This window comes from Felis catus, chromosome C1, assembly GCF_018350175.1.
Source record: "Felis catus isolate Fca126 chromosome C1, F.catus_Fca126_mat1.0, whole genome shotgun sequence".
In the NCBI taxonomy this organism is placed as follows: Eukaryota; Metazoa; Chordata; class Mammalia; order Carnivora; family Felidae; genus Felis; species Felis catus.
The window spans coordinates 14,038,553-14,052,713 of record NC_058375.1 but is presented as its reverse complement, the minus strand read 5'-3'; the positions used below and the strand labels follow the sequence as shown (position 1 = coordinate 14,052,713).

General features: G+C 54.7%; 1 protein-coding gene across 6 annotated transcripts in view; it reads left to right on the top strand.

Moving 5' to 3' along the window:
- The window catches only part of CAPZB (capping actin protein of muscle Z-line subunit beta), a 134,731-nt gene that overhangs the window by 102,525 nt on the left and 18,045 nt on the right, over window positions 1-14,161 (top strand). The window lies entirely within an intron of this gene.

Below are 14,161 nucleotides of genomic sequence, written 5' to 3'. Positions count from 1 at the left end.
CACATGACGAGAGTTAAAATGAGACACATTTCTGGGCTAAAAATTATGAAAACAAATCTTTTTTCCCCCCTCTTCTCTCTTTCCTTTTCTTAATTACTTTTTTTTTTTTTTTTTTTTTTAACATCGTGGTACATCGTTCACCTCCAGAAGTTCCATTCTCAGAGTGCCCCGAGTTGGTGGTAGCCACGTTGGTGACCACGGTACGGCCCAGAAGGCTGAGCTCTTCTCTGCCCTGTGTTTTTGGAGTAGAGAGAAGTCAGCTGGGGGCTAGGAGGGCTTTCCTCTGCCTTGAGCACAAGCCAGTGGTTACCTGGGTGTTCCGGGGACCGGATCGGTCCATGGGGTGAAGGGGCAGTAGGTCACGCCTTCCCTTTACCCTTCAGCTCTGTCCCTTCCCATTAGAAAGGCTCATTTGTTGTCGCCCCCAGCGAGTGAGGCCACACAGCCCTCCTTCCGCCTGTCTCCCTGTCGTGTTGGCGAAGGTCGCCACGAGGGGAGGCGTTCCCCTAGCACTGCCTTGTGTCTGCTGCGTGAGGGGCCGGGAAGAAAAGCACTGCCACCACGAGCGCAGAAGAGGCGCAAGGGCGTGCTGCCGTCTCGGGAGCACCCCATTCCATGCTGGAGCTTGGCCTGCGCCCCCATAGGCGTTGAGGAGCCTGGAGAGCAGACTCCTCCCCTGTGCTCACCTGGTCTTGGATTCCCGATGACCCCAGATGTTTCTGATTTCTTGGGTCCTGATGGGTCACGGAGTTAGGACTGGTCTTGCCCTGTGCCCGACTTCTTGACCACTGACCCTCTCAAGTGACTGAAGCTGCCAGGCTCCGGCCTGTGGGCTCAGAATCCTTCTGCAGCGAACACTTCCGGGAGCGTGTCGTGTAGACTGCTGGTGGGAAGGGCCCTCGCCGTGCTGGGAAGGCCACTGAACGCAGCCCACAGAGATCCGGAGTGTTCCTTCCTGCCACCCTCCCTGCTGCCGCCCCCGTGGGCTTATGCCTGAAGACCTTGCAGGGATATTTTGTCTTCTGGCAAAGTGGCAGACACCCCTTTCTCCCCTGCTTATCGTGGACCCGTTAACCTCGTTCCTTCTCCTGCTGTTCTCCTCGGGAGAGTGAGTGCTTGAGACCAGAACTGAAACGTGATCCGGGTCAGGCATCTAGAGCCACCCAGGCCTTGCCAGAGAGGGAGTGCTCGCTGTCTCCCCAGAGGCTGCTCTCTGCCCTGAGAGATTACGGCTTCTTCATTAGCATCCTGAGGGAGGGAAAGCCTTGGATTCTATCCTCAGGTCCGCGCGGGGTGGGTGCTTTCATCCGGGCTGTGTCAGGGCTTTGAGTTTGCAGAGAATTAGAATGAATTATGAGCCCCTGGAACTGATCAGAGTGGTCACAGGGAGGGAGCCGGGGCCAGGGATGGATGGACCCACAGACCCTCCACTTGTAAGGGGCGTGGTGCCCCCTCTCCTGCCTGCATGCACCTTTCCCCCATCATGGAATAAATGTGCCCTCAGTTGGGGTGTGGTCAGGAGGAGCCTTCAAGTAGGAGCCCCTCACAAGCCGATCGGGTCCCTGCTTCCCTGCCTCTGACTCGGGTCCCTCCCATGTTTATCGATGCCCTTTTTTGCCATCATCAGTGGTATGGTGGCAGCTTTCCCCCGGAGGAAGAACTGTCCCAACGACTGTTGATTGTACCACCCAAGCAGCCCTCATTTTAGGTCCAAATAGTCAATTTGCTGCACATGCTTAGGGGACAAGCCTGTTTTGCTGGCGGGCTGGGTGGGGTCGCTGTCTACTCTCAGGCCATCCTGATGGCTCACTGCCCTCGTCCAAGCCCTCCCACCCTGGTCACCAACATCCAGGCTACTCCATTCTCCTCTGCCAAACCCCAAGACGGTTTCCTACCTGTGATCGTGGGCCTGGCTCAGTCCAAGGAGTGTCCCCGCAGCCTGCGTAGCACCTGGGGACATGGGAAAAGGTAGCAGAAAGGGCAGGCTCTTGGTCGGCTGGCTTATGGGATTGCTTCACGTTCTTTCTTGGCAAAGTTGACTGCTTTTTTAGGCCCAAGCCTAGGGTAGCTCATCGGTCACAAAACCCCATCGCTTGATCTACACGATGCATCTTCCTCGGGGAAGAGTCGGGAGTGGGGATTTCAACGTGGGGCGGCCACCGCTGCTGCCAGGGATCTCGCACTGTGAACCCCAGGATCGGTGCTTTGATTTTTCGGGTTCCCAGGGAAACCTTCCCACCTCTGGCTTTCACACCGGGTCTCACTTTTGCCTCTGTCGGCCTGGATTCTGCTGAGACCAGATGTTCTGACCAAGTGGGCTGGCACTGCTTTCTTCCAGAGATGATTACTCCCGTCTGTGCCAGACATCTTGCCCCGTGCTCTGCGGTCCTTGGCTCTTGGCTTGCAGCAGATAATACCTTCAAACATGCGGTTGCAATTTATTGGCCTTATAAGTTAATTTTAGTGGGTGTGCAATTGATTGAAATCAAAGCTTAATGAAGGCCAGAGTCTGGGGGGTGGAGGAGCTGGGTGGGAAGGCGTTTCGTGTTCTTCCCTTGCTTCGGGTCTGAGATAATCTTCAAAAGATTTAATTAGCTTTTCTAATCAGCTCTCCTTGTCTGGAAGAAGTTTATAGAATGAAACAAGGCTGGCGTCCCTGTGGCAGTCCAGAAACCCACAAGCCTCTCTGGGAGCGGCCAGGGTGCTGGGTGGACGGGCTGCCTGCCTTTTCTCCCCTCTCTGGGGCCATGCACGAATTGTGGTTATTTCTGCCTCTTCCTTCTTCCATTCTGTCCCTCTGTCATTTGACATTTGGGCAACACTGGCCCTGGAGGGGCACGGCATCCACATTTGTGTGTGAAAAAAGTTTATCGCCTTGGTTTCCCGAATCCTTGGGACTTCATGTTCCCGGCTGCCTCCCCAGACCTTGCACCCGGGGCCCCTGGGGTCTCCCCCCTTCACTGGACCTGAGTGGCCGGCTATGGAATCAGGAGGAGCCGGGCCTTGAAAGGGCCTGGACTTCCTTCTCTGTTCTGCCCTTACTCACTCACTGACTCTGGGCAAGTATGTGAACGTTCTGAGCCTCTGTTTCCTTGTCTGTTGAAGAGGTGCCCCCTGCCCTCTGAGGGGTGAGGGGGCCATTCAGTGAGGTGCTGTTCGTAAGGCTCCTCTTGCACCGACTTGAGCGCGACAAGATTATTCTGGTTTGGCGGTAGTTATCCTGTGGATGTTTCACGTCCTGGGCCTTTTATGGCTGTGGGTATGAGGTGGCTTTGGGTGCAGACGTGGTGAGAGCGCAGGCCGTGTCACATCACCAGCCACACTGGAAGGCTGTGGGTTCTGGCTGGGGCTCGGCTACTGGCCCACAGTGAGACCTCAAGTAAGTTCTGTCTCGAAAACGGAGTGAAGTGGTTCCCATCTGTGGCGATGGGAGAGAGTACTTACCATCGCTCCACAGATATTAAGAACCTTCTGTGCCCTGAGCACAAGGCACACCAGGGAGTGGGTCGGGTGCAGCCCCTGCCCTCATGGGGCTCACTTTTTTTATTATCATTTAAAAAAAATTTTTTTTATGTTTGTTTATTTTTGAGAGAGCGTGCGCGCACGTGCGTGCATGAGCGGGGGAGGGGCAGAGAGAGAGGGAGACACAGAATCCGAAGCAGGCTCCAGGCTCTGAGCTGTCAGCACAGAGCCCGACGCGAGGCTCAAACTCACAGACTGTGAGATCATGACCTGAGCCGAAGTCGGACGCTCAACCGACTGAGCCACCCAGGGCTTTATTATTATCATTTTAGAGAGAGAGAACACAAGTGGTGGAGAGGGGCCAAGCGGGGGATGGGTGGAGAGAGAAAATCCCAGGCAGACTCTGTGTTCAGCCTGGAGCCCGACGTGGGGCTTGATCCCACAACCCTGGGATCATGACCTGAGCCGAAATCAAGAGCCGGCCGCTTAACCGGCTGAGCCACTCAGGCACCCCCAACACGGGGCTCACGTTTTAACAGAAGTTGAAGAGGTGCAGGTGCACACCCGAGAAAGGGAACAAAGTGCTTGCGTGATTTGCTGAGTGATGTGAAGGACCAAACCCAGGTGTGGAGGCAGGAGAGCAGAAGAGCCTGACTTTAGATAGGGGGGTACGAGCGTGCGTTGACGATAGTGGGTTTGCCCTTGTGCAGGAGAGAGTTCGAGTAGCCAGTGTGGCACTTCTGTCCTTGCAAGGCTCGCCCTTGGCTGGCGTCCAGGAGCTTGGTTTTCAGGGAGGGTCCCCACCATTCCCTGATAAGAATGGCGCGTGTTGCTTAAACTCTCTCCACAAACCCTGTGGTTTATGCTGAACTCCTGCTTCCCTCTGGGAGCCTGGAATTTTGTGTGTGCTGGGTAGGGAGCACTCTACCCATAAAAATCCTGGTCACCGGGTCTGATGAGCGTCCCTGTAGACAGCACCTCACACAACTCATTGCTGGAGGAATGGAGCACGTCCTGTCTGACCCCAAAGAGGAGTCACGAGCTCTTGAGAGCTTGTGTCTGGTTTCCTCAGGTCCTCCCCCTCGTGCCTTCCCTTTGGCTACTTCTGCCCTGTCTCCTTCCGCTGGAATAGCTCCTGGAGGGGAGGAAGACTCTGTGCTGAGTCCCGTGAGCCTCTTAGTGAATCACTGAACCCTGGGTGGTCGTGGAGAGCCCGGGCTCAGCCGTGGAGCCTGGCAGGGGCAGGGCTGGGGGCAGCGGGGGGGGTGGGGGGGGTGGAGCGTGCTCAGCTCTGGAGCCTGGCAGGGGCAGGGTGGAGGGCTCAGCCGTGGAGCCTGACAGGGGCAGGGTGGGTGAGCCAGTGCTCTGAGCAGTGGGAGTCACTCGGGCTGTGGTTCCTGGGCTGTGGGGTCTCTTGAGTGGAGGCTGGAGCAGGGTGTGAGCAGTAGTGAGAGGTACCCAGGCCCTTGTCAGGCATGGGCTTTGTGTCATTCTCAGTGCACCAGGAAGGGTCTGGAGGGTCCCAGGGGAACATAGGCCAGCTCTGAAGTGCATCCTCATAAGCGATTTGGAGGCTGGATTGGAGAGGCCTGAGTGGAAAGATCCCACCCCAGACTTCCCTTAGTCTGGCTACTGGGTCCCAACTACTCGTCCCTCAGTCTGGCCGGGTAAAATCTGTAGCTTTAAGGTCACCCAGTGCCTTCCCGCTAACAGAAACAGCTGGCCATTACCTTCAGTCTCTGGAGTGTGAAGTGGTGGGGAGATAATTCAGAAAGTCCTGGAGCTTGATGAGACCTGGGCCATTTGGTCAGATAGGTCTGAACGGCTCATGATGCGTAAAGCTTTCTGTCCCTGCACGAAGCTGCAGGCCGCGCTCCAGGGACTGCGGGCGAGGACAGGGTTTGTGTCTGGCTTTCCACTTGTCGGCAGTGTAATCAGTACTTGGGTGTTCACACGTATTATTTGTATCTTCAGCCACGTGTACGGAGGGCCTCTGGGAACCCACCCTGCCTGCTGTGGGACCCGGCCTGCCGCAGCCTTGGGCTTGTGTGAAAGCTCTGGGAGCAGTTAGTGGGGAAACCCGGGCCCCCCTCAGTCGTGCCGTTTTAATTGGCTAGGGCGACGGGCCGAGAGAGAGGCCTGTCTGCCTTCCGGGGGAGCGGAGCTGGTCCGTGTCCTGCGCCCACAGTGCGAGGTTCAGCTGTCCCGTGACCACCACTCTGACACAGACACTGTCCGCTGCGGCTTCCGGAGCCCCTGAAGAGAGAGTCTAGACCAGCCTGCAAGCCGCCCCCAGCCTGGAGGCGGGTGGTAGGAGTGACCATGGCAGGGCCCCATCATCTGTCACCCACCATCGTAAGGCCACAGCTCAGGGTTTGGCTGCCCTGGCACGCCATCTGATTTTCATCTGCTAAAAGAAGGTCAAAAAGGGGCACCTGGGTGACTCAGTCAGTTAAGTGTCTGACTCTTGATTTCTGCTCAGGTCATGATCTCACGGTTCCTGAGATCAAGCCCCACATCAGGCTCTCCACTGACAGTGCACTGTCAGTGCAGAGCCTCCTTGGGATTCTGTCTCTCTCTCTCTCTCTCTCTCTCTCTTTCTCTCTCTCTCTCTCTTTCTCTCTCTCTCTTTCTCTCTCTCTCTCTTTCTCTCTCTCTCTCTCTCTCTCTCTCTCTCTCTCTCTCTCTCTTTCTCTCTCTTTCTCTCTCTTTCTCTCTCTCTTTCTCTCTCTCTCTCTCTTTCTCTCTTTCTCTCTCTCTTTCTTTCTCTCTCTCCCTCCCCCCCCACCCCTCACCCATGTGTGCACTTTCTGTCTCTGTAAAAATAAATTTTACCAAGAAAGTGGAGGAAGGTCAAATGGAAAGCAGGAGTGTGCAAAAAAGAAGTTTGTTTATAAACACAGTCCCCCGAATCAGCATCGGCGACTCCGATTCCTCCAGAAATCTCGGCTTCTGGCAAGCACATGTCACACGGTCACGCTTGGATCACGCAGTTGCACGTCTTGGGGTGAAGACCCCCACCGGGAAGGAAGGACCGGCTCCCCTCAGTGATCAAGCTGTGCTCCTGGCTGAGCTGCCTCCCGGACTCCTGGTAGACCCATCTTTTCTGGGAAGCTGCTTTGTGCACGAATCAAGAGTGGGTGGTCTTAACAAAGGCTCAGCCAGCAGACCCTAGCTGCCTTATTAAGGTGGAGGATCCTTCTCTTCTTTCCAGAATTCCCAGTGTGGTGGTCCCCAGCTGCCAGGCCATGCACCGTCGTCTCCTGCTTTCTTTTCCCAGACCAGCGTGGTATACGGTGGTGGTGTTGTGCTTGTGTGTGTTCATCTGAGCCAAATTCAACCTCACGGGTTGAGCCAGGGCCCCTGAGCCCCGCTGCCCGCCTGCACTGCCACAGTGCCCCTTCTACACGGGGCCAGCCAGACCCAAGGTCGGGTCCCAGCGGCCCTCTTCTCAGCCCCGTGGCTTGGGCGTGTTTCTTTCACTCTCTGGGTTTCGGTTTTCTTAACTGTAAAATAACATATGCAAAGCCCTTGACACAGAATGGGTTCCCCACAATGGCAGCCCTTGATGACTGTGATGGCTCTGTGACTCCAGACGGCCAGGATTGTTGCAGGGTTCCGGAGAGCCCGGAGACAGTCACTGTGGCGCCGAGCGTGGACGGCTGGGTCAGATCCCAGAGCCAGATCTGCCGCCCCTGCGGGCGGCACCCTTGTTTCTAGAGAGACCTTCGTCGTGTCTCTGTAAGTAAAAAAAAAAAAAAAAAGAAAAAATTAAAAACCTTGTAAAGAGGCTGTAAAGGGCTGCGGCCGTGGTCCAGATGTGCGCTTCAAAATGCAACTGGCGTTAAAGTCACACGTGCCTAAGCCGATCGGTATGTTTGCTCAGGGGATTGTCGCACCTGTGTGCCCTGGAAGGCATTTCCACAGAATACCTGTGCCGTGTCCACGGGCAGACTCGGACACGTTCGGCAGACCACGGTGGGAACAGCTGGTCTGCACTCAGCCGCGGGTCTGCCAGCTCCAGCCCCCAGGGAAGTGGGTACGGGACTGTGCTCACAGAGCAAACAGGACGTTGCTTTGAGTGCAGTTCAGAGCAGGCCAAGGTTAGGAGGAGGGAGATCTTCCCTTCTCAGCCCAGAGAGAAGGAGCCTCAGGGAGACGAACAGCCTCCCCCCCCCCCCCCCCGTGGTTTCGTGGATGCATCCGAATGGAGGCTGGTACACCAGGGGCCGGGGCCGGGCGGGGGAGCCCGCATTTCCCAGACCCTCGTGGTTGTGGCTGTCAGCCTGTTCTGTGGCTCTCTGTAGCCGTCGGGCAGCACCCACGTCCTTCTGTTGGACGGGGAGGACTCTTCACCTCTCAGTGGTGGCCAGTTTGGAGCCAACGAGAGAGGAATGTTGGTCTGCACTGCAAGGAAGGAGGCCCAGTTTTAGATGCCGCTCCAAGCAAATTGGAGAGTTTTCTTTTTTCCTGGAGTGGAATTGAATTGTTCCCACCTGTGGGTACCAGGTGCCTTCTTATGTTGTAAGGATGTTTAAGGATGATCAGAAAAACAAACTGCTGCTGGTAGCTGGGAATTTTAGTTTCTTTTTTCCGGCTGGGAGGAAACAAGAAGGTATTGTTCTGGGGCCAAACTTGAGCCGCTAGTGAAATGGCTCTGCCTCTGGGTTTCCTTCTCCCTGTCTTTGCCGTGAAGTCAGTCAGCGAGCCTGAGGGTTTCCACCTGAACAAGCACCCACATGACCTCCTTGTTACTGTCGTGACCAAGTGCCAGTCATGGTGAAGAGTGTCCCCCCAAGTCTTCACCGCTGCTAGGCGGGGAGATCCCAGAAGCACCACAGACCACGGCCGAGACACAAGGGCACAGAATAGGGAAGGAAGAACCTCCTAGAATCTTAACAGTTTGGGGCATTTTAAGGGACAGCCTTCCTGGCTTCAGACAGAATACCAGAAGGATTCCCCTTGTTTTCATTGGACTGACAGTAAACATTTCTATACAGTGTGAAGCCTTTGCCTGGCATCTCGGCCTGAGCACATCATCTATCCCCTCTGTCCCTCCCTCATCCACCCTGATGGCCCCTTCATCTCCAGTCGGATCAGAGCCCGTGGGAATTCCCACCTAGATACTTCGGACCCCCAACTCGGAAGAAGTGTCCAGACCACGTGCGTCCTTCCAAGTCGACCATCACTTTCTCCACAGAGGGGTCACCCCAGCTGCCAGGACTCTCTAGAGCTGGTTGGGTGAGCTCATTCCCTCAGTTTGGAACTTGGTCCTATACTCCCCTGGTTGCACCCTACCTCTGTGTGTATTCCCACATGCAAAGACCTCCGGGAAGGGTGGCTTGGATGGGACACGGACGACAGACAGCAGGCTCCAAAGCCCCACAGATACACTGAGGTGGTGAAGCCATGTCTTTGAGATTAAGTAGAACAGATATGAGTGGAAAGTGGTATTCTCAGGTCCGTGCACCAAGGTCTCAAAAATACAGGACACGGGAGACAATTTTATGACAGTGCGTAAGAAAACACGTTCCGGGAGGGATGAGCATGAGCTCGTATGTGTCGTTACGAGTGCGGCGTGGTGGCCAGGAAAGCTGCCTCACTCCTGGGCTCCCGAATGAAGAAGCTGCCTCTGCCCCCAGAGCTGTGCTGGGCTCCGCCATAACATTGGTCAACACAGGGTGCTGACGTCTGTTCTCGGACCCTTACCGAAGGGGATAAGCAAGGGGTCGGGGCTTAAATTCACGTCTTAGGAGGAATAAGATAACGGGAAGGCCACGACAGAGGAGTCTTGGGGTTTACGTAAGCTATTTTTAGATATTTAAAAGGATTACTGGAGGGAAGAGCATTAAGTTCTTATTTTGTGTGGTTCTGGTGGGCAGTGGGTGGAAGTTTTCACTCTAGCCCTGTGAGAACTAGTCAGACTGTCCAAAATGAAAATGATGGCTTTGGTAAAAGTAGTGAGTTCTCTGTCACTGGAGGCGTGCAAGCAGAATCCTGACCAACTTGATGAAGGTGTTAGTAATGTGCACTGTGGTGCTCAGGGGGTACTTCATACGGGCGCTGATGCAGCCACCAAATCCTGGGCAGCCGAGCCAGGTAAGGCCCTGGTTTTTTGCTGCCTCATTTTGCAAATGGGAAAACAGTCTTTGCACCACCTTGGTGCCAAATAAATGTTCCTTGCCTTCTCCTGGCTTATTTAATGAAGCCAACTGCAGAAGGAGGCCCCTCACACTCTAGCATCTAGGGGCCTTATGATGCCCCCACCTTCTCTGACCTTGGGGGTGATGGCCTGGGCCTCCACGTCAAACATTGACATTGCACTGCCAGAGGGCCGCGTCTGCTGCAGCCCCCCGGCCACGTGGAGCAAAAAGAGCACATCCGAGTGAGGCCAACAAGGGCCCGCTCCCGGCAGGTCTGTCCTGGATGCCGTTCTTCTGGGAGGGTCGTGGCGTGTGACTCATTAGCTGCCGGGGCCTCTGTATTAGAAGCGTGGATCCGGCTCTTCTCCCCAGGGGCAATTTGAAAGGAAGGAGTGAAAGCCGACGGGGTCCCATCCATTCCAGTCCCGTCTTTCCTGTACATTTGCAGCCCAGCACTGGCCAAGACTGGGGATTGGGTAATTCATACTTAGAGCTCAGATTCCCGGAACAAGTTTCCATGCTGGGTCTCCACGCACAGCTCGGCTGCACACACTCCGTGAAGCTTCAGGAGCTGAGATGTTTTCTTTTCTTCAGCTTTTGTGAAGTAGGTCATTTTGAGTGTGAAGTATGTGAAGAATTATGTTTTCCCTCTTCTGTCCGCTACGCCTCCACCCAGAAGTCCTGTGGTTGGAGAGTTATGGACCCAGAATCTGTACCCGTGACTATGACATGATTCGAGTGCAAGAGTCATTTGCAGGGAGGAATGATACTGAACTCTGAGGAGTCGGGCTTTTACTTGGTCCAAGTTCAGGGATGTAGCTGGTGATAGGGAGTAAACTTGAGCAGATGATGCTTAAGTGTAATTGACTGTGCGGATAAATGTGAGCCCACCTGCTGGGCTGGCTGCTTACCCCCAGCTCCTCCAGGGCAGAGGTGGCCCGTGGTGCCCCGATCTTCTGGACTTTATGAACCTGGATCTGCCTGTTGTGCTCAAGTACTGGTTTTCAGAGGACCGGACTTAGGGAGCCGGTGCACGGTGGCCCCATCTTAGACCTAGCTGTCCGAATTCTCTGCAGTTCCATTGCCTTAGGAAATGTTCACCCTTCAGACGCCTGGCTGGCTCAGTTGGTAGGGCATGTGACTCTTGATCTTGGGGTTGTGGGTTTGAGCCCCACGTTGGAGGCAGGGTTTACTTTGAAAAAGTAATAATTTAAACAAATCAGTTTTAAAAAAGGTTTTTTTTTTTTTTTAAAGGGAAGGAAGCGTTCACCCTTACTGGGAAAGTCTTGGAAGCCACTGAGACCACGGAGCCCTGTGGTGGATGGTGGAAGGGGTTTGCTTTTCAGTGGACACCAGCACAGTTTGATTCCGGCGTGTCATTTCCCCACTGCGGGTGTCCCTGGAGCCTTCAGGGGCACCGCTGCCTCATGGTTCAAGACTTTCCAGGGTGGCTTCTCCCCAGTTCCCCTGCAGACTGTCCCTGTGTTGTCCAGCTAAGACATCATTCATCCCCTTCACCTGAGTCTATGTGGGTTTCAGGGCCAAGAAAAGCCTCTGCTCTCATCTTCAGGCCTCCATGTTTTAAAGTTCTCAGAGCTGGGGGCACCTCGGTGGCACGGTCGGTTAAGCACCTGCCTGTTGATCTCAGCCCAGGTCCTGATCTCACAGTTTGTGAGTCTGAGCCCTGTGTCGGGCTCTGCGCTGACGGCACGGGGTCTGCTGGGGATTCTGTCTCTCCTTCTCTCTGCCTCTTCTCTGTTTGTGCGTGCTCTAAACAAACAAACAAACAAATTAAAAACAAATTTTTTTTAGATAAAGTTCTCTGAGCTGCCCACTTGACCAGAGAGCCCACCGCAGGAACTCTGGGCCTTGCCTCTCAAGCTCACACAGCAGTGTCGTGGCAGTTGGTACGGGGCCCGTCCTCCCTCCCTCCCTGGAGGGCTGGGGCTTTAGAAATGATCAAGCGCTGGCCTGCTCTCGGTCCCGGCCACATTGGATCATTCATTCACACTGACGTGCGAGGCCCGAGAGCGGGTCGCTGGCGATGGTGGAGCCACCTTATTGAAATGGCATGTTAGCATTTAAACAATATTAATACTATTTGACTCATTAAATATACAAAGGCCGGTTAAAGTGCTTCCATGTGTGTGCTGTTAGTTCTGGCGGGCGACTCCTCAGATGGCTTTATGTGGTTTCAGACAACATTTTAGCACATTCTTAAAATACCCACAAAAGCCTTTATGTAAAAACTCATAAATGTGAACCACATAAAAATTATTTTTTTCCTGTTTCATGTCATTATGATCAAAGTACAGTAGGTAAGAATAAATTTTCAAAAACTTGTTGAGGTCCCTGTTTAATTAATGCTTCACTCGCAGAGCCAAGCTGTAAACCACGTAATGGGGGGCTGTCTGCATGCCCCGCAGTCACCCCGCCACCAACCTGCTCACCGCGGTCCTTGACGGCACTTGTCGGGGAGGCCGGTGTTTCTGGGAGATTCCGAAACGGCCCTTCTGATCACTCAGTCCTCTGCTCCCTTTGTCTTGGAGCATCAGGTTGGGACTTGCTGGCTCCCCAGTCCCCGGAGATGCCTTTTGGTGAATGGAATGCAGGCCCGTTGTTGACTTGCTGTGTGTTGGGGCCATATGCCTGCGGAGGCCGGGTTTCAGCACGCCTGCCTCACCCCGATGAGGAACACCCCGATGGGAGAGGGAACAGATTCAAAGTGAGGTCAACGGCGTCGCCTCCGACCCTGCTGCCATCGCTTTATTACAAGTCAAATCGACTGTAAGTTAGGCTGCTGCCCGGTGGACTAGTACCTGGGCTGTTAAAAACAGTGAGAGATCATGGGGCCCTCTGGAAAAGTGCCGACGATCCTGTGCCAGGCGAAAAGGCCGAGCTCAACGCAGTACCGTTGCTGTGCTTTTCGTTATATAAAAATTACGCACCCGGACAAGGACTGGAAGGGGATTTGGAAAAATCAGATTTATGGGATAAGTTGATACATGGTATTTATTGTGGGCTAATTTTTAAATTTCCTTGTTTTGTAACTGTTCTTGCAGTGAAGTTTTTAATTTTGGAGAAAGGAATAGCAACCCACATAGGAGTCAGAGTTGTGTTTGTGTTTTTACCTCGTTTGTCTCCGACTTGAAACTTTGTCCGGGTCAGTGTGGCCCAGAGAGGAGGCTGAGGATCCCGGGGAGAGGCTGCCCAGAGTGGGAGCCAGGCCACCGGGCGGGACGTTGGGGTGGAAACGGCCAGTTCCACCATATAAAACATGAATGTAGAGGTTTTGTTTTCTGGAAGAAAACAAGTCCAAGGGACAGGACCGAGGGGAATCGACTGTAGGCTGCTTGGTGCTGTGGAGCTGGTCTCTACGTGGTGACCAGGGCTGTGAAACCACCAGGGTCTCTTCTGGTTCCCTTCCAGGGCTGCCTGGCCCGCTTTCCCCAGTATGCTAGGGCACAGAGGGCGCACAGCCTGGACAAGACCACCGCCGCCGTCTGGTCACGGAGACCAGGGCCACGAGCCATGAGAGGCGGAAGGGTGAGAGTGACTGCGGGCATCAAGCCTTCAGAAGGGATTATCGGCCCCTCCTTTTTGCCAGCAAAGAAAAGCCACAGTTTTTAGAGCTGTTGTTTCTTCCTTTTTGATGTGGGGCCGCGCTCCCCACAAGCAGACTGGAGGGGAAGCCGTGCATTAGAACCCTGCCCTCCGTCCCCAGCAGGACTGGGCTTGGTGGGGCTCTTCTTCCCTAGTGTGCTGGTGTGCCTCCTGATGAATATTCAAGCTTCGGGAGCCACCAGAGCCCAGGAGAACGGGCCAGAAAGGCTTCCCAAGCCCCTGGTTGGAGCTCACCCGAGCACTGCAGGGGCCCTGTTCTAGAGACCGCTGGATCTCCAGGAAGAGAGGTAGGGCCACAGGTCCTAGACCGGAATACATCTCGTTACCCCCCCTCCCCCAGAGAGTGGGGTGTGGACAGACTAGGAGCAAGACAAGGAACCTTCCTGAGTGTGGATTTCTTGGAGGTCGCCTAGGAGGCCTCTGAGCTCTGCCCTCCGCCCCCACCCACCCAGGTGTATCTGTGCTCTGTGTTGCACTCGCCTGGAGCCAGCCCCTTCCCGCCCTCCTTGGCTTGACCGTGTGGTTAGCCCTGGCCCAGGGCAACTGGGGGTGTGAATTTCATCTGACGGCTTAATCACAGCGCATCCTGCGGGGAACTAGAGGCAGGGATGGGATGTGATGGCAGCGGCGGGCTGTCCCCTCTGCCCGAGGAATCCCCACAGGGAGGGGTGAGGGTTGCAGACCTCGTCTGCACCCCTTGGGCACCCGGTGGGCCCGCTGTGGGTTAGGACCACGGCATCCTGCAGCTCAAAGGTAGGAGACTCGTTCTGGTGAGGAAAGGCTGTTTCCTTGCTCCGATTGTTACGCTTGCGTGAGTCGCCTGCTGACCTTGGCACCAAAACGTTTTAGTTTGAAATCGTTTCAGATGAAAATTACTCCCCCCCAAAAGTACAAAGAACTCTAGTGTCCCTTTCACCCACATTCTCTAAATA